Below are 17500 nucleotides of genomic sequence, written 5' to 3'. Positions count from 1 at the left end.
CCCACACCAGCAGCCCCCCCGCCCCCCTACCCCCACACCACCACCACCACCACCACCACCACCACCACCACCACAATTTTTCTATACCTTGTTCGATTGGGGGATTATTATTGTTATTATTATTTTTTTTTTTGAGGCACAGTCTCCCTCCGTTGCCCGGGCTACACTGAGTGCCGTGGTGTCAGCCTAGCTCACCGCAACCTCAGACTCCTGGGCTTCAGCGATCCTACTGTCTCAGCCTCCCGAGTAGCTGGGACTACAGGCATGCGCCAGCATGCCCGGCTAATTTTATATATATGTGTGTGTGTGTGTGTGTGTGTGTGTGTGTGTGTGTGTGTGTATACGTATACACCGACACACAGACACACAGATAAATATATATATATATATGTGTATATATATATATATATATGTGTATATGTATGTATATATATATATGTATATATATGTATGTGTATATATATATATATATGTATTTTTTTTTTTTTTTAGACAGACAGAGTCTCACTCTGTTGCCCAGACTAGAGTGCCGTGGCGTCAGCCTAGCTCACAGCAACCTCAGAATCCTGGGCTCAGTCGATCCTCCTACGTCAGCCTCCCGAGCAGCTGGGACTGCAGGCATGCGCCACCGTGCCGGGCTAAGTTTTCTCTGTATATATTTTTAGATGTCCATATGATTTCTTTCTATTTTTAGTAGAGGCGCGGGTCTCGCTCTCGCTGAGGCTGGTCTCGAACTCCTGACCTTGAGCGATCCTCCCGCCTCGGCCTCCCAGAGTGCTAGGATGACAGGCGTGAGCCACCGCGCCCGGCCTGTACGTTCTGTATTAACAGACGGAAGGCAGGGAGAATTTTAGCCTTTCAAAGCCTGCCCTGCTCGCCTCTCAAGCCCACCGATGGCACTCTGAATCCCGTGACGTTCCTTCACTCAGCCGAATCCTTCAGCACCCGACCCCCCCACCCACCCCCGTGCCACGGGAGTTCGTTCTCATGGCGGAGCCATCACGTGTTGTAGGTGCCTAGGCAGACCGTGCCCTGACCCCGAGGAGGTACAGAATCGCCTATAGCCTCGGGGGGGGAGGGGGGGGGAACAAGATGTGTCCGTGTCTAAGGCGACGTCCTGTCGGTCACGAAGACGTCTGCAAAGACTAGTATCTGCCAGGCATTGAGCCACATGACATGGGACGCGGGCGTGTTCCTTCACTTAGGTGGTGGCGTGTGTTGGTACTCGCAGAGGATAATAAACCCACTCGCGGGCCGGCTGCGACCCTCCCCCCCCCCCCCCCGTGTCTCTTCCTCTATCCACTGAAGGAAAAAACCGCAACAAAAGGTAGAAGACCACAGGGTGGGGAGAGAGCCCGTCGCTCTCCCTACGTGACCGTCCGGAGCGCTCGTTCAGATGGGAGGAGGTGTGTGTTTCATTGATTTGGGTGCCGTCTTTTCTCTGCAGCTGTGTCAGAAGACAGCGATCTTCGGATTTTCACTCCACCGAGTGAATACCCTTTTGAAGAGAATGTCTACGGGAAGCCTACGGTTCCCCCGCGTGGGTGGCCCTCCTCTAGAAATGAAGCTCGCTTCTTGAACGGAGGGGATCTGTGTACGCCATCATTCTTTCGGGACGATTTCTCAGACGCTAGCTTCGGACCGCCACATAGATGTCCCCGACGTTGCCTCAAGGGTCCCCACCGACCGTCCCCAGCCTGCCCACTCAAGGGAGCCGGGCCCCTTCTGATCTGTCCGCCCGCCGTGAAGCTCCCTCCCGAGGGTCCGAAAGCCCACCTGTTTCCCAGTTCGGTTGAATGATGCAGCACCCGGGCGGGGCACTGGCACCCAGTGACTCCGTTCTGAGTCTGTGCGCTCTGGGGTGCGGGTGCGGGTGCGGGGGTGGGGGGGAGCGGAAGGGGAAGACGGTGGCGGTGGGGGGGGGGAGTTCCATCTCGACAGGTGGCCTCCTACCGACTGACTCTATGGGACGGACCGTTCCCACTCGGGACCGTGTACCTTCTCGGCCTAGGCACATCCCGGCTCTTAAAGCCACTCTCGGGGACACTCTCCCACGTACACGTAGATGGCCTGCACGAGTGAGTGCTCTTCCTTTCTCGAAACATTGGAAATCTGTCCGCCATTTTACCTGACCTGACGGTGTGTGATAAAGGAGCATAGAACCCTCAGCCACCCTCCGCCTTCCCGCTGCCACGAGAGACGGTGCGGAGCGTGAGAGTCTATCCCCGGCTCTCCCTCGACTCTCCGTGTCCACCGGAACGTGGCCCGACTGCAGTGACACCAGCTATGTTAAGTCGGTCTCTGGGTAGGGAAAGAACGTCACCGGATAGGCCCCATCGATCGCTTATCTGTTCTGATAGTTTTGTGGCAGCCGTTTCTTGCCCCTTTCTTTTCTTTTTCTGTCTCTCGCCCTCGCCCCCGCCCCCGCCCCCACCCCCAAATTCTTTCTAAGAAGACATTTAGGATGTCAGATTCTGGCCACGTGCCCCCCTGGGCACAGGGGGCCAGCAGAGACAAAGGTCTTTGGTACCAAGTGTTCATTCCACAGTGACAGATATTGCCACGCTTGTACTGACCGGGCCTTGAGATCGTGAGTGGGTCAACTCTGAAACTCCCTGTACTCTACTTCTCTCTCGGGTAGGTCCCTGTCCCAACCCTCCGGCTTCTAGCACACACCCAGTGTCACTCTCTCCTCTCGGGATAAAGTTCCAAGTTCCAGATGATCCGATCCGCTCCAAGGAGGAAGGGGAGCTGGCCGGGCCGCCCACTGTGCGCCCCACCCCCACCCCTCCCCACCCCCGTCATAGGGTCCCTTCTTTTCAGGCTGACACTGGCACCGGTTGTCGGGTGTCACCTAGCGGCCACTTTGATCAGCCATCGGGATCGGGATCGGGGAAAGTCAGGTGACGTTGGGAGTTTAAGAGCTGACTCCCCGGGCGGGGGTGGGGGTGGGGTGGGGGTTTTGTGTGGTGTGTGTGTGTGTGTGTGTGTGTGTGTGTGTGTGTGTGTGTGTGGAGGGCGGGGCGTGGTTCGGATCAGCCGCGGGGAGTAGAGCACGGTCCGGTCCCACTCTCTTCTTCCTGGGCCCGCAGCTCTGGGCCCCGCCCGAGGCAGCCCTAGCCTCTGGCGGGTCTCCGCCCACCCGCCCTGTTGTCTGCGGGAGGCGCCCCTCCTCCCGCTCCCTGCCTCCTCCCGGGACCATAGGCCTCTGCCCGTAGTTCTTTTGTTGTTGTTGTTGTTGTTGTTGTTGTTGTTGTTTGCCCTTTTGTTTGTTTCCGTTTTATCTTGTTTTTTAGGCTTACTGAATATCATCTCGGATAAAAATTTAAAGCACAGAATGCCTCGTATTATATAACAAGATGTAGCTTTTTATCCTACGCCGAGAGCGATGCATTTTTCTCTTCGGGTCCATTTTCCCGTCCTGGGAGAAATACGAAGTTGCTCGTGATACTTCCCCATCATCTTCCGGTTTCCCCGACTCAGAAACACTGTCAACACGACGTATTCGATGGTATATCTCTGCGTGTGCACGTGGGCGCCCTTACCTATTTCTTTTCGGCATCGGGCTCCTATCTTTTGGTACCTAGGGGGGAAAAAAGAAGAAACCAAAAAAGGACGGAAAGATGTTCTGTCCTTTTACCCTCTCCCCCCCCCCCCCCACCAACTTTTGGGAACTCGTCGTCTGGCCTACGTCCCCAAGGCAGGTTAAATCTTTTCTTAAAACTCCCAAGTGGTCCCCTGCCCCCCAGGTGGGCGGCCGGCAGAGTTCACAGAGTTCACAGGCTTTGTTTTTGGCAGAGCCTGGACGATTGAAATCATTAACCGCAATCGTTGCTAAAGCTGAGGACCACAGGCCCCCCCCCACCCCCCGCGCGCCCTTTAAAAGCTCTCTATTTCTGCCTAGCCCTATGTTCGGGAAATCTGGGGGCTTGAGATGGGAAGGTCTACCTTATTTCCTCCTTTACCGGCAAAATAGACTCTCTCTTTCCTTCCTCGTCACACAGCTTGTCCTCCTTATTTGGCCTCGTGGGCAAGTGGCCCAGCTTTCGGTAACACCGAGACTTCTAAGCTGTCTTATCGGTCTTGTTTTGTTTTTACTTTCTTTCCTCTTTTCTTTTTTCTTTTTTTTCTTTTCCTTTTTTTTTTTTTTTTTGAGACAGGATTCCTTTCACTCTGTCCTCTCCCAGCCAGGCCGCCTTGGCCTGATTGTAGCTCACGGCAAGCTCCAAATCCAGGGCTCAAGTGATCCTCTCTGCCTCGGCCTTCTGAGTAGCTGGGACTCTAGGCAAATGCTGTGCTGCCACACCCGGCATAATTTTTCTTTTTTTATATTTTCTTGGTAGAGACGAGGTCTCATCGTGTTACCCAGGCTGGTCTCCGGCTGCTGGGCTCAAGTCATGCTCCCGTCTCTGCCTCCCAAGTTGCTGGGGTCACAGGCATGAGCCACCGTGGCCAGCCAGGTTATTGAAAGGCGATCACTTTGCTATCCTGATACGAAACCCCAAATGTGCGAGTGTGAGGCACCAGACGGAGGGGAGTCCCCGCACCACATTGTCACGGCCGTTGAGGGTGGCTCACGAAAAAGCTGGGATGGGGGTACACGGTAGTGATCAAGGGGATACATTCTAGTGGGATAGCAGAAATATAGAATGTCCTGAAAAACACCAAGTGTCAGAATGCCACAGCAGTCAACGGCTCACAAACTTCCGTTCCCTTGTGTCATGGTAGGCGGCTTACTTTTCTCCTACTCCCTCGGTATGAGTAAAGCCTGACATGGAAAATGTCTACGTCTCATCCAAATCCGTCAAGACGATGGAAGGGGGAACTGGGAGAGGAACAAAGAAAAAACAAGGAAGAAGCAAAACAAGGGAGAAGGGGGACGAGGAGGAGCAGGAGGAAACTGCCTCCCCTGCCCCCGTGCTACCCAACGATACGTGAAGAATGGCCTCTTCCCTCCTCTCCCACCCTGTAACTATGCCTGGAGGTGTACCCTACGGCTACGGTCCTAAAAGAATGTACGACTACTTATAATAGTGGAAGAAACGCGGTCTGATAGGTTTTTGTGCAGTGGGACACCTACCCGGCCAGGGCACTCGCGGTGAATGGAGCTCGCAGGGCGGGCGGGAGGTCGCTCTGGGTGAGTCTGTGAGTTAGCGGTGAGTGGTGAGTGAATGTGAAGGCCTAGGACGTTACCGTAGCTTTTTATAAACCCCGGACGCTTAGGCCACACACGACATTTACCTTCAGAAATTTCTTTCTTCAGTCATACATTAACCTTAGCTTACTGTAAGTGTTTTCACTTCATAAACTTTCCCACGTTTTTTTTTTTTTTTTTTTTTTCCTTTTCCTTTTCTTTCCTTTCCTTTTTTTTTTTTTTTTTTTTCTTTTTTAACCTTTTGGACTCTTTTGTAACACCACGACTTAAAACACAAACACATTGCACTGTCGTACACAGATGTCTTCTTTCTTTCTTTCTTTTTTTTTTTTTTGAGACAGAGTCTCACTTTATTGCCCGGGCTAGAGTGAGTGCCGTGGCGTCAGCCTAGCTAGCTCACAGCAACCTCACACTCCTGGGCTTAAGCGATCCTACTGCCTCAGCCTCCCGAGTAGCTGGGACTACAGACATGCGCCACCATGCCCGGCTAATTTTTATGTATATATATTTTCAGTTGGCCACATAATTTCTTTCTATTTTTAGTAGAGACGGGGTCTCGCTCTTGCTCAGGCTGGTCTCGAACTCCTGAGCTCAAACGATCCGCCCGCCTCGGCCTCCCAGAGTGCTAGGATGACAGGCGTGAGCCACCGCGCCCGGCCTGGATGTCTTCTTTCTTTGTGTCCTTATTTATTCTGTAAGGTTTTTCCTACTTTTAAAGCTTTCATCGTTCTATGCACTTTTCAAAACAAACAAACAAACAAACAAACAAACAAACAAACAAATAAATAAATAAATAAATAAATAAAAACTAAAACGGAGGCGGGGGAGGAGGGAGAGGGAGGGAGAGAAATAACACACACATGGATACGTTTCCCAACTCAACCGAGGAAGGGGGCCGAGTCAAGGTTCTCAGGGAGCCACCGGTGACGAAATGGTCAGGCTCAGAATCAGCACGGCAGAGTGGCTGCAGACCCAGGGGGCCTGGACCGGCTACCTGGATGACACTCCGTTTCCGGTAACTCGGGGAGTCATAGATCCCCTTGTGCCTCAGCCTCTTCATCTGCAAATGGGGAAATAATGGTGCCTACCCCACAGGGATATGGTGCAGAGTGAAAAAGCGAATGCAGGCAAAGCACACAGAAGCTCGCGTGGCAAGCGGTAAGCCTGTCATCGTGGTCACAGTCGTTGTTATAGGATCATCTTCCTACGTCCTTGTCTTTTAAAGATTAGTAGAACCTCCCAGAAGATGAGAATAGGCTCCTCCTGAGCAAGTCTCGGCTGTAAAGCCACAGGCATGTTGAGCATGAGGCACAGAAGGCAGAATAAAAACCTGATCCCGGAACATTATGTTCCTGCAGGACATGAAATCATCGAAGGTATGGGAAATCCTACCTTACATCGGTTTTACTGGAACACCTAGGATGGCGGACGCACACGGATGCCCGCGCACGCGCACCCCAAACCTTTTGAGCCTCACAAAACAGTGTAACCCGGGAACACACTATGATGCTCATTAGCGATATATTTGGGCCCCGGTTACTCGTCACTCTGAGCCTGCCTCCTCCTTATCTGTCCAAGGAGAACACTGTTTGTCACAATTATCCTCACCCTACCTAACGCTTCTGGTAAAATTTAAGTGAGAGAACACCCGCTGGACAGAAAAATCTATGTTATCTCCCAATTTTTCTTCCTCCTGATTTCTATCTGAATCTGTGAGCTCGCTTTGGTTCACTTCGGTTTTTCAAGAGGCTCCGGTTACCTTCTCTCCCACCTATATCGGATTGGGTCTGATGGAAGAAAGAAGGAAAAAAAAAAAAAAAAAAAAACATAGTAAAGAAAGCAGAGCAACGTTTGTTTCTGAAGCAACCGATCAAACATTGCTGATGAGCCGGTATTTTCTATTTCAGTAAACCAAGGAGGCCTATTGTCATGAGGCTGTGAGGGGCCCGGGTAAGTTTGGATGATTATCCCTAAAGGAGACAAAGCAGACAGACTAGGGCACGTGTGATTTTAGCAAAGAGAATAAACGGTGACCTCTTTGCCGAGTTGGGCCTTAGCAGACCAAAGGGAAATAAAGGTGTAATAGGACGCTCAATTTTTACTCTGGACACAGATGTCGGGCCCTGAACTGAGAACACTGGGTTTTTTTTACCCTCCTTGAGATTCACATAGGCTTAGAGGATGCCGGGGGTGGGGTGGGGGGTGGGGGGGAAGAATACCGAGCCTGTAAGTTATCCCTAAAACTCGGATTTTATGTTCCCTTGCCTTTTCATAACTGAGCGACACACAACATTAAAGAATGGACACAGGCCGGGCGCGTTGCCTCAGGCAGGCCTGTAAACCTAGCACTCTGGGAGGCCGAGGTGGGAGGATCGCTCAAGGTCAGGAGTTCGAGACCAGCCCGAGCAAGAGTGAGACACCCCCCCCTCCCCCCATCTCTACTAAAAATATAGGAGGAAATTAGTCAGACAACTAAAAATATATAGGAAAAAATAGCCGGGCATGGTGGCGCATGCCTGTAGTCCCAGCTCCTCGGGAGGCTGAGGCAGGAGGATCGACTGAGCCCAGGAGTCTGAGGTTGCTGTGAGCTAGGCTGACACCACGGCACTCACTGTAGCCCGGGCAACAGAGTGAGACTCTGTCTCAGGAAAAAAAAAAAAAAAAAAAAAGAATGGACACAGACTTCCACAGGTTTGTATGTGGCCCCTTTTACTTATTAACGCTACAGGACCTTAATTATTTGTGCTCTGAATCTGATATTCAAATTATCCTTGTGGCCAACCCGTTTGCACAGTAGATGATAGGGAAAGAGATAAGAGTTCACCGCCTGAATAGATGACAAGCAATGGGGAGTACTGGTGAAATTACAAGTGGCCTATGTGTACCCACTGAAAATCCCAATTAGCCCCTACCATGAGTTCAAAGAAGAGATCTAAATTTCTGACCCCGTGACCCTAAAAGATATTTCCTCCCAGGGTGTCACAGAGAAAAATAAAACTCCATCCTAGCACTTTGGGAAGCCTAGGCGAAAGGCTCGCTTGAGGCCAGGAGTCTGAAGTTGCAGTGAGCAACGATGATGCTACTGCACTTTAGTGTGGGAAACAGAGTGAGAGCCTGTCAAAAGAAAAAAAGAAAAAAAAGAAGGAAAAATTGCCGTGAGAGCCCTGGTTATGATACGGCAATAAGCGCTAGCTCTTGGAAGGTGTAAAACAGATTCACGGTGGCTTACGCCAATTTGGGATGTACGAAGACAAGCTTGAGCACCACCGCCAACCAAAATTACCAATGAATACCTGGCTAGCGATCGGGATCAGACATACTATAAAAGAAAAAGCTCCCACGGCTAAAATAATGTGAACACGATGGACTCGTCGATGGAAAAGAACCCCGAATCACTGCACTGCAAAATAATTTAGAGAGTTTTATTCCGAGCCCAACGTCCGTGATCGTGGCCCAGAGAGCTACACCCAAGAAGCCTCGAGCGAGCGGACCCGTGGCAGCGGGGCGGGTTACGGTTTGGCTTCCTACATTTTAGGGAGACAGGAATTACATGTAAAAATCACAAATCGATACACGGAAGGGGTACATCGGTCTGGCCTCCAAAGGCAGGACATCTGGCAGTTGGGGAGGGGGGGGGGGCGCGGTGTTTACGGGTTTGCAGCTGGGTTTAAAGATTCTTTCATTTGCAATCGATGACATAAATGAACCTCTGCCTAAAGGCTTTGCATCACGTTTTCAGTTAAGACAAGGATGTCTGCTAATCACAGACAAGCCACTGGGACAGTTTACCCCAAACTCAAGTGCTCTGTAGTTCAGTAAACGGTTGGCCTGCTAGATATGCATGCGTTAAGCTTGGTCTTGCCCGGCCTTAGGCCCGTCGGGCATTCAGTATCTCATTGTGACAAAAACTGACTCCATCAGAGAGGGGTGTCTGACCTCCCCTGTCCTTGAGGGCAGCAGCTCAGGTTTAAAGGTTTTTCTAGGGTTCCCTGGGCCAACCACGGGACGGGTCTGACGCAGGCGGTGGCGGGCGGAGGGCGGCTTAAGATTTTATTTTAGTTCATACACTCCAGAAATGGTGTTTCCCTGGGAAAGATACACGAGTTCACGAACAGCTTTCCTTCGGTTGGTCCGGCCCCTCCCTGAGGTCGTCTCCCTGCCCCCACTCCGCCCCTCCCCTGGGGCCGGAGCCCGGGCGGAAAGGCCCAAGAGGAGAGGCGCGTGGGGGAGGTGCCGCTCCCAGAACGAGACTCGTCTCGGCCCCACGTCACCCAGCCACCGCGACCGCTTCGCCCGAGGAGGTGTCCAGCCAGTCGTGCTTCTGCCCCCTCGAGATTGCCTGCGGCCTGGGGGCGGGGAACGACCTCCCGGCCCAAGAGGAAACCCCTAGCCCGGCCGGCCGCACAGGTGGCCGGGCCCCCGGCGGGGCCCTTCCGCCGTTTGCCACGCCCCCCCCCCCCCCGCCGCCCCGACTCAACGCGCTGACTGCGCGTGCGCGTGCGCGTTCGCACGTAGCCGCCTCGGACTTCTCGCGGGCGGAACCGCTTTCAGCCGCGACCCCGCCCCGCGAGCTGCCGCTTCCCGGCCTGCCTCGGGGCCGCGGCCCGGCGCACGGGGGAGGGGAGGGAGCGTAGGTCGGTCACTTGGGGGCGGGGTGGGCGCTAAAGAAATCAGTCCCCCTCCGTCTCCTGCGTCAGCCAAAGCCCCGAACCCTTGGAGAACTGCCACCGCCACCACCGTGGGGGGCTGGGTCCTTACTTTGTGTCCTCCTTGTGGCCCAGTCCGAGGGGGCTGGGCTGCCAAGCAGATCCTCTTGGGAAGGAGGCAGGAAGGGCCCAGGTCTGGACAGGGGTGGACTGGACCCCTCCACCCTGGGGTGTGGACTGGCTACCGAAAAGCTCAGCCGCTTGTCCACGAGGCCGAATAACGAGGACAAGCGGTATGAGGAGTAAGAAAAGAGAGAGTCTACTTTGCTGGCAGAGGAGGAAATAAATAGGGTAGAGCTTCTCAGTCTCGAACCCCCAAATTTCCTGAACATAGGCCTAGGCAGAAATACAGAGGTTTTAAAGGAGGGAGGGTTGGTTCTCAGCTTCAGGCAATTACTGCAGTTAACCGTTCTAATCGTCCCGTGGCCCCCCCCCCGTCTCTGCTGAGAAGAAAGCCTGTGGACTCCGTGGGCCGCCCACCCTGGGGGGCCACCTGGAGTTATAACCAAAGAGTTAACGTGCCTCAGGGATGCAGGCCAGGCTGTAAGTTCCCAAAAGCCTGGGGGAAGTTTTAAAAAGACGGAAAAGCTTTCTGCCCTCTTCCCCGCCCCGCCCCCCCCCCCCACAAGGCCATTTTCTGTGGTGCAGACTCGGCACCCTCCCTCCCTCCCTCCCTCCCGTGCAGGCCTGTTTGTCCTCAATCATCTGCGAGTTTCACGAGGAGGAGGAGGAGGAGGAGGAGGAGGAGGAGGAGCAGCTCTCTCGCTCTCCCCACCCTCTTTCTTCCCTTAGGAAATCCTCAGCCCTGTTCCACACACTCAAGGTGGTGGGCCTGCTCCGGCCCCCTCCCCCCCACCCGCCGACGGAGTAGGTGTACAGACAGGAGCACACTTCACGGGGATGAAGGGTTGCGGTGGCCAAATGGGAGATGCGAGGCGGGGGGGGGGGGGGGAGTGGCTGGCCTTTGGCAAAGAGTGACTCGGAGTAGCCATCCAGGCTTGTCTGAAAAGTGGGACTGCGAGCCTGAGCGCGCCGACGAAGTCGATGGACACGGTCACTGCTGTGAGATGTCTCTTTTACCACGATGTAACACCAAAGCAAAGCCCTGTCCCGCTGGGTCGGAGAAGGCCTTGTGGGCAATTTAGAAAAGCCATGGCGTGGCCGTTCGGAATACTTCCTGCCTCTCCGGGAATCAAAAATTAGAAAGGACCGTGGGTTCTGTATCAACGTACCAAAGGCAGGGAGAATTTTAGCCTTTTAAAGCCTGCCCCGGCCCTATCTCAGCAGGGCAGTGGCACCCCAAGTTCCGTGACATTTCTGCACTCGGCGGCGTCTGACTTCTTCAGCCATCTGATGGGATGCCCCTGCCAGGTGGCCACTCACTCGCCCCTTCAGTTCAACCCTTGTACCAGGAAGTTTTGCCTTCTTCCTAACCACTGTGGGGGGACTGGGGGGTGACGTGTGTGTGTGTGTGTGTGTGTGTGTGTGTGTGTGTGTGTGTGTGTGTGTGGAGGGGGGGGAAACGGGGCAGACCCACAGGTGCAGCTTCTTGGTCATAATGGGCCCACGGCAGCGTGGGATTCCCCCCGGAAGGGAGGCAGGGTGGCACTACAGCACCGAAACCTGACGCGGGTGGCCACGCGGATGGGGGGGCGCCCGTTAGACGGGTGGCCGAGGCCAGGATGGCTCGGCCTCAGATGCAGCCACCGAGAGCCACCTGGGTCCCGGAGGGTCAGCCCGAGAAGCCCCGCAGCAAGAGGTCCCTCCGGCAGAGCAGACACTGAGTCTGTAAGTCAAGACAGCTGGGAGGCCTGGGAGTCAGAGGCCCTGGATCTCAGGTCCCGGGGTGGGGGCGGGGAGCAGTGCCGGGAGAGAGAGCCCGGGCTCCAGAGGCCGTGATGGGGCCCGGTGGGGCGGGCCGAGGAGGCCGAGGCCGGGTGTGGTATGGTCCGGGATGAGGGGGTTGGGGTGGCGGGCAGGGGGAAAGACCCCTTCACTCAGACGTGCCCTCAGAGGAAGGCAGAGGTGCGTTCTGCCTTCCTCCAGCTAGTGGAACGCTCGGCATTTCTTTCCTTCAGAGCTGGGTTGAACCGATAGGGCGTCTGTTATGGTACGGAGTGCGAGACAGGACCACCTAGAGACCGAATTGAGCCAAGTCATGAGTCTTTATTAGCTGACCGGCGACCACCCCCCTGCCCTGTTAGGGTGCGGGTACAGAGAATGGCCCTGAGCCGAAAAAAACCAGGAAGGTTTCATACTATCCTAAGCTACAGCTACGTGACTTTAGGCTACGTGCCTTTAGGCACGGCGGCGGTTGAAACAACATTATACCACCTACTCCACAGCTGTGGGGTCTGGGACCAGCCTCGGGCCCCGTTTCGGTGACAGTCTTTAAGTGAGCAGGTTTACAGAAACAGATAGCACCAATTAAGGAACGTTCTTTCAGGCGTTAAGCAAGCACAACGGGCAGCTGGAAAGTTTAAACACTTAGTTACAAGTTAGTTGCTTTGTTTTTATCTCTGCAAGGTACATATTTCCAGTTACAGACACAGGTCAAGCGGACGTCGGTCACCTAGCGAGCGAGCGTAAGTTTTCAAGTGGGCCTTTACAGCGTCCAGACGGGCCACAGTCCAGTTATTGTGCATTCTTTTTGACCACTTGGAAAGCTACTAGCACTGTCCGGGCCTCACTCACGCGGACTACAGAGTTATGACCCGGTGTGTGTGTGTGTGTGTGTGTGTGTGTGTGTGTGTGTGTGTGTGTGTGGGGTGCGTGTGTGTGTGTGTTTAGCTGTCCGTATAATTTTTTTTCTCTTTTTAGTAGAGACGGGAGTCTCGCTCTTGCTCAGGCTGGTCGCGAACTCCTGAGCTCAAACGATCCGCCCGCCTCGGCCTCCCAGAGTGCTAGGATTACAGGCGTGAGCCAGCGTGCCCGGCCGAGTCTTTCCTTCCTTCCTTCCTTCCTTCCTTCCTTCCTTCCTTCCTTCCTTCCTTCCTTCCTTCCTTCCTTCCATTTCTTTCCATTTTTCTTTCCTTTCTTCCTTGCTCCTGTTATCCTGTCTTTCTGTCTCTCTTTTTTCCATCTTTCTTCCCCCTTTCTGCTTTCCTACCTTCCTTCTTTCTCATTCTCTCCTTTCTCTCTCCTTCCTTCTTTCTGTCTTTCCGTTCTTCCTTCCTTCTTTCTCTCTGTGTCTTTCTCTGCTTTCTCTCTCTCTCTCTCTCTCTCCTTCCTTCTCTCTATCTTTTTCTCTTTCCCTCTTTCCGTATTCTTGTTTCTTTTTCTCTTTTAATTTCCTTTCTTTTTCTCTTCTTTTCTTTCTTTCCCTCTTTCTTTCTCCTTCCTTCCTTCCGTCCTCTCGTTCTCTTTCTTTCTGCCTGTCTTTTCTTTCCTTATTTCTTCTTTCCTTCTGTCTTTCTGTGTTTCCTATCGCCTTCCCTTCCTTCCTTTTCCTTTTCCTTTCTCCCCCCGCTTCCTGTCTTTTCTTATTCACTGTTTTCTTCTTTCTGACTTTCTCTCTCCGTTTCTCTGTCTCTTCTCTCTCTCTTCTTTTCCTTTCTCTCTTTCCCTCTTTCTGGGTCTGCCTGTCTGTCTCTCGGCTATGTCGTGGTCTGTGCAGAGACGGGTTTGGTGGACGATTTCGGTGGTCGGGTCGACCCATCCTTTCTTTGATCCCAGTGCTAGCCACGCTGGGGCCTGCCTAGCTTCCCCGATCAGGCGAGATCGGGCGCGTTCAGGGTGGTGTGGCCCTAGACTGACCCGTCCTCTGTCGATGGCTTCCGTGGGGAGTAGGGGGGACTGTGTTTGATGCCCTCGGGGGACCTTCTGGACTCTGAAATGATGGGCTCCGGAGGGTTGCCCCGTGATTTGCAGCAGACCTCTGGTGGCTGGCGCCGGTTGTGGTCGGGCTCCACCTGGCGGCCGCTTTTCTAGAAGGCTCTTGTCCTCTGAATCTTCGGTGCGGCAGGCAAAGCAGGGGACAGTCCCCGCTGTGACGGAGGCTGGGTTCCGGGAAGCAAGCAGCCTTCTCAGGGCCATCTGGCTCGTGCCGGGACGCCGGCTGGGACGTCTGTGAGGCGAAGCTTGGGCCCGCAGGGCTGTCGTAGGAGGACGTTGTCGCCGCGCTTCCGGGCTCAGCCGGCCAGGCGGCTGGCGGGGCTGGCGGGGCTGCCCGGGCGGGTCGACCAGCACGCTGTGGCCGCTCTGGCAAGACCCTCCCCGCCCCGCGGGGACAGGAAGGAGACGGCGCACGTGGACGGGAGAGGAGGGTGTCCGGCGAACGGCCGCCGTCCCGTGCATGCCTGTCCCTCTCCCTCTCCCACGGCCTCGCCTTTCCTGCCGCTTTTCCCTGGGTCCCGCTCAAGAGGCAGGGACAGCCCTGTGAGTGGCACGGGTGGCTGGGTCCCTCGCGGGATCCCAGTCGTCCGTGGCTTCTTCCGAGTCCTACTCTGGGGGCACGGACCGGGCCCTGGGCGGCGCGGGTGGCCGGCGAGGGCGACCCCTGTCGGGCCGCAGCGGTCCCGTCCCGATGTTTTCTCCTCCATGAGTCCCCCCTGTGCTGGGGCCGGGGACCGGGGACCGGGCCCCGCCCGGGTGGCGCGCGTGCCCGGCGAGGGCCTCCCCGACCCTCTACGCCACGGGGGGGGGGGGGGAGTGGTCCGCGGGTCCTGGGGGTCGACCAGATGTCCCTGAGTGCCCCTCGTCTGCTGGCCCTGGGCACCTGCTGGGGACAGGTGGCCGTGTCGAGTGTCGTAGGGGCAGGCGTGGTCAAGTGGCTCGGTCCCCGCCACCCTGCACCGTGTTTTTGATCACCTCATATCGTCATCTTCCGCCGCCAGGTTAGTGCTGACACGCTGTCCTCCGGTGACTGTCGCCGGAGGGGTTGGGCCTCCGCACGGCGACAGGGTTCCGGGTTCCTGGTGACCCGGCGCCCTGCCGTGTTCCCTTTGAGCTCGACCGCCTGGGCCCGCGCGCCGGCTCTTAGGGCGTCGGAGTGTCCCGGCGGGGCTGCTCGCCCTCTTGGGTTGGTCTCTGGCCCCTCGAGGGACGGCGCCCCGGGGGGCGTTTGCGGCAATCCTCCCCCTTACCCAGCTGGCTTCTGTGCCGTTGCGTGTCAGGCGGTCTTCGTGTCTGGGTTGTCTGCCGCCCTCCTCCGGAGACGGGGGCCGGCGAGGCTGAAGCGGGCTCCTCTGATCGCTGTCCTCGCTGGCCTGACTGGCCTCCCCGACCCTTCCCCCGTCCTACGGGGCCTGATCGATGTGGTGACGTCGCGCTCTCCCGGGCCTTAAGCCGCGTGCCAGGCGAGGGACGGGCCCATTCGTGGTGAATGGGGGCCGCTCTTCTCGTTCTGCCCGCGGGCACCTAGCCTCTCCACCGCCCGCCTGTGGGCGGTGGGTGGGAGGCGCCGGGTGCGAGACTATCCGGCCCGCCCTCGCTCGCCCCGCCCTCGGCCTCCTGGCGTTGGGCGGGGGGGTCGTGGGTCCTGTTGTGACGCAGCGGGCAGCCCTCGCTCGCCCTTTGTGGGCCGTTGCCTGGCCGGGGTCACCCCTCCCCGCGACGGATGGGGAGGGGCGTCCCGCCCGCCCGGTCGCGCGCGCCCCGTTTGGCGCGCGGCTGCTGGGTCTTGCGTGGCCCTTTTGCGGTGCCCCTGGAGCGCACCGGGCCGTTCCCCAAGGTGCCCGAAAACCGAGTGGTGGTTGTCGTCCTCGTTCCCGGCGTCCCCCTCTGGTGGCCGCTGCAGCGTCCGCCGCGTTGGGTACGCTCCTCCCGAGCAGTTTGCTTGGGCTGATGAAGGGGGGGTCGAGGCGGGTAAGCTGAAGAGGCATCCCCCCCTGCGCCGCGTGGGCGGGCGGGGGGGGGTGTTTGTCTCGGCGTCCCCACGATGTGTGCGTGGCGGACTGCCGGAGGCGTGCGCGCGGCTCGTGCCCTTCCCTCCCTGCGCGCGAGCGGTGTTGCCGCAGGGTCGCGCGGGCGATCGTGGTGGGGGGCCTCTACCCCGGGCCTGGTCTGCCTCGGTGACCCCTCTCCCGTACCGACGGGAGAGTGTTCCTCTCGAAGCCGAGGTGGTTTCTGGACGAGAGGGGCCCCCGACCGTGAACGCTCGGGAGTTGCCAACCGTGCGTTTTTGTTTTACCCTGTACCGCAGACCCCCCCCACCCCCCCCACCGGGGGGCGTGCCCGAGCGCCTCCGCCCCGGGGCCCTGACGGGGGCGACCGGGTGTCGGGGGCGAGATCCACCTTCGGCGAGAAAGCGTCTTCTCTAGCGATCTGCGGAGGCGTGTCCTCTTCTGGGGTTTGTCGGATTCCGCCCCAGCCCGCCGCCTCTCTGAGCGTCGTCAGCCGCCGCCCCTGCGGCTGCCAGTTGTGCGTGGGCAGAGTTCCCTCCTCCCCCGCCGTGGGGGTGGAGCGGTCCGCCGGCCCCCGCGGTGGGGGCCGAGTGCCACTCTTCGCCTAACGTGGTCCGCGCCTCCCCCCCTCTGAACTCCGGGGGAGGGTCACGCCGGGCCGGGCCGGCGTTCCAGCCGTGAAGGGCGCCCGCGTGTGTGCGCTGCGTGCCGCGGCCGCGGGTCGCCCCGGTGTGCGCTGGGGGATGGGGGCGGTAGAGCCCGTCTCACGCCCCCCCTCCCCTGTGAGCGTGCGGTCCTCCACCTGGTCCCGTGCCAGGCCGCGGATGGATGGGTGCTCCCGTGCTGGCGCCTGTGGACCGCGCCTTGGGGGGGACCGCCCGGCCAACGTGTGGGGGTCGTTCCACGGGGGCGCGGTGCTCCCCGGAGCGAGACCGGATTGGGAACGGACGAGAATGGGATCAGGCGCGGCGGCGTTGGGGGCCGAGGGCCGAAGGGCCGAGGTCGCTCTTGGGACGGCCCCGGTGGTGAGGCCGTGGCCCCGTGGGAGGGTCGAGGGGTTGCCGGAGGCTTTTGGGCCGGCCGGCGCCACGGGCGCGTTGCGGGACCGCTCTCGAGTTTGGGGCGGTGGGATCCCGTGGCGTTGTTTCCCCAGTGGCCCGGTCGCGGCGGAGGTCTCGCCTCCCTCGGGTCCTCGTGCCTCACCCTCGCGGGGCGTCTCATCCTGTACCGAGGGTGCTCCTCCCTCTCTTCCTCTCACCGCTGCCGACCGCCCCCCGACGAGCGGTCGCCCGACTGCGCTGCCCGGACCTGACCTCGCCGCGAGGGGGGGATGTCGCCCTGGCCGCCAAGGCCGTGGACGGCGTTCCCCCGGCGCCGTGCCCCCCGTTTGAACGGTCGGCGGGCCTCCGCGTGGCGGGCCGTACGGCGTTGGGGGGCGGACGGTCGCGCGTGTGCGCGGGAAGAAGAGCGTTTGGCCGGAGCTGACCGCGACCGCGATGGCGGGGCCGGGCTCTGGGGCCTGTGAGGTGCGTGCGTGCGTGTTTGGGGGCTCGACGAAGGCGCGGCCGGTCGTTCCAGGTGCCCGCGGGACCGCCCTTGTGCGCGGAGGCCACTGGCGGTGAGATCCCGTGCGTGCCCTGGCCCCGGTGGGTCTGTCGTCTGAGGCTTGTCCCCCCCCACTCGGGCCTCCTGGCGCCCGGCGGCCCCTTCCCCCGTCGTCGCCTTATGCCGTGCCCGACGGCTCCCTCCCGCTCGCCCACGCCCTGAGCCATGTCGTCCGCTCCCGTCTGGCTTTC

At 57.8% G+C, this 17500-nt stretch overlaps 2 long non-coding RNA genes across 8 annotated transcripts; both read left to right on the top strand.

Annotated features, from left to right (window-relative positions):
- The first annotated feature begins 629 nt into the window (after positions 1–629).
- Positions 630–2980, top strand: LOC123629701. Of its 7 annotated transcripts, none has more exons than XR_006732178.1 (4): positions 630–651; positions 1448–1861; positions 2012–2305; positions 2549–2745. It is a non-coding gene; the product is annotated as an uncharacterized LOC123629701 (long non-coding RNA). The 7 variants fall into 7 exon arrangements; XR_006732177.1 differs by lacking the exon at positions 630–651 and adding an exon at positions 1289–1327; XR_006732172.1 differs by lacking the exon at positions 630–651 and adding an exon at positions 2824–2980 and having other exon boundaries at positions 1334–1861; positions 2549–2637.
- A 1438-nt stretch (positions 2981–4418) lies between these two features.
- Positions 4419–4783, top strand: LOC123629702. Its single transcript, XR_006732179.1, has 2 exons — positions 4419–4460; positions 4729–4783. It is a non-coding gene; the product is annotated as an uncharacterized LOC123629702 (long non-coding RNA).
- Positions 4784–17500: the final 12717 nt, after the last annotated feature.

This window comes from Lemur catta, unplaced genomic scaffold (assembly GCF_020740605.2).
Source record: "Lemur catta isolate mLemCat1 unplaced genomic scaffold, mLemCat1.pri scaffold_205_ctg1, whole genome shotgun sequence".
NCBI classification, from domain to species: domain Eukaryota; kingdom Metazoa; phylum Chordata; class Mammalia; order Primates; family Lemuridae; genus Lemur; species Lemur catta.
This window is presented reverse-complemented; position numbering and strand designations above follow the sequence as displayed.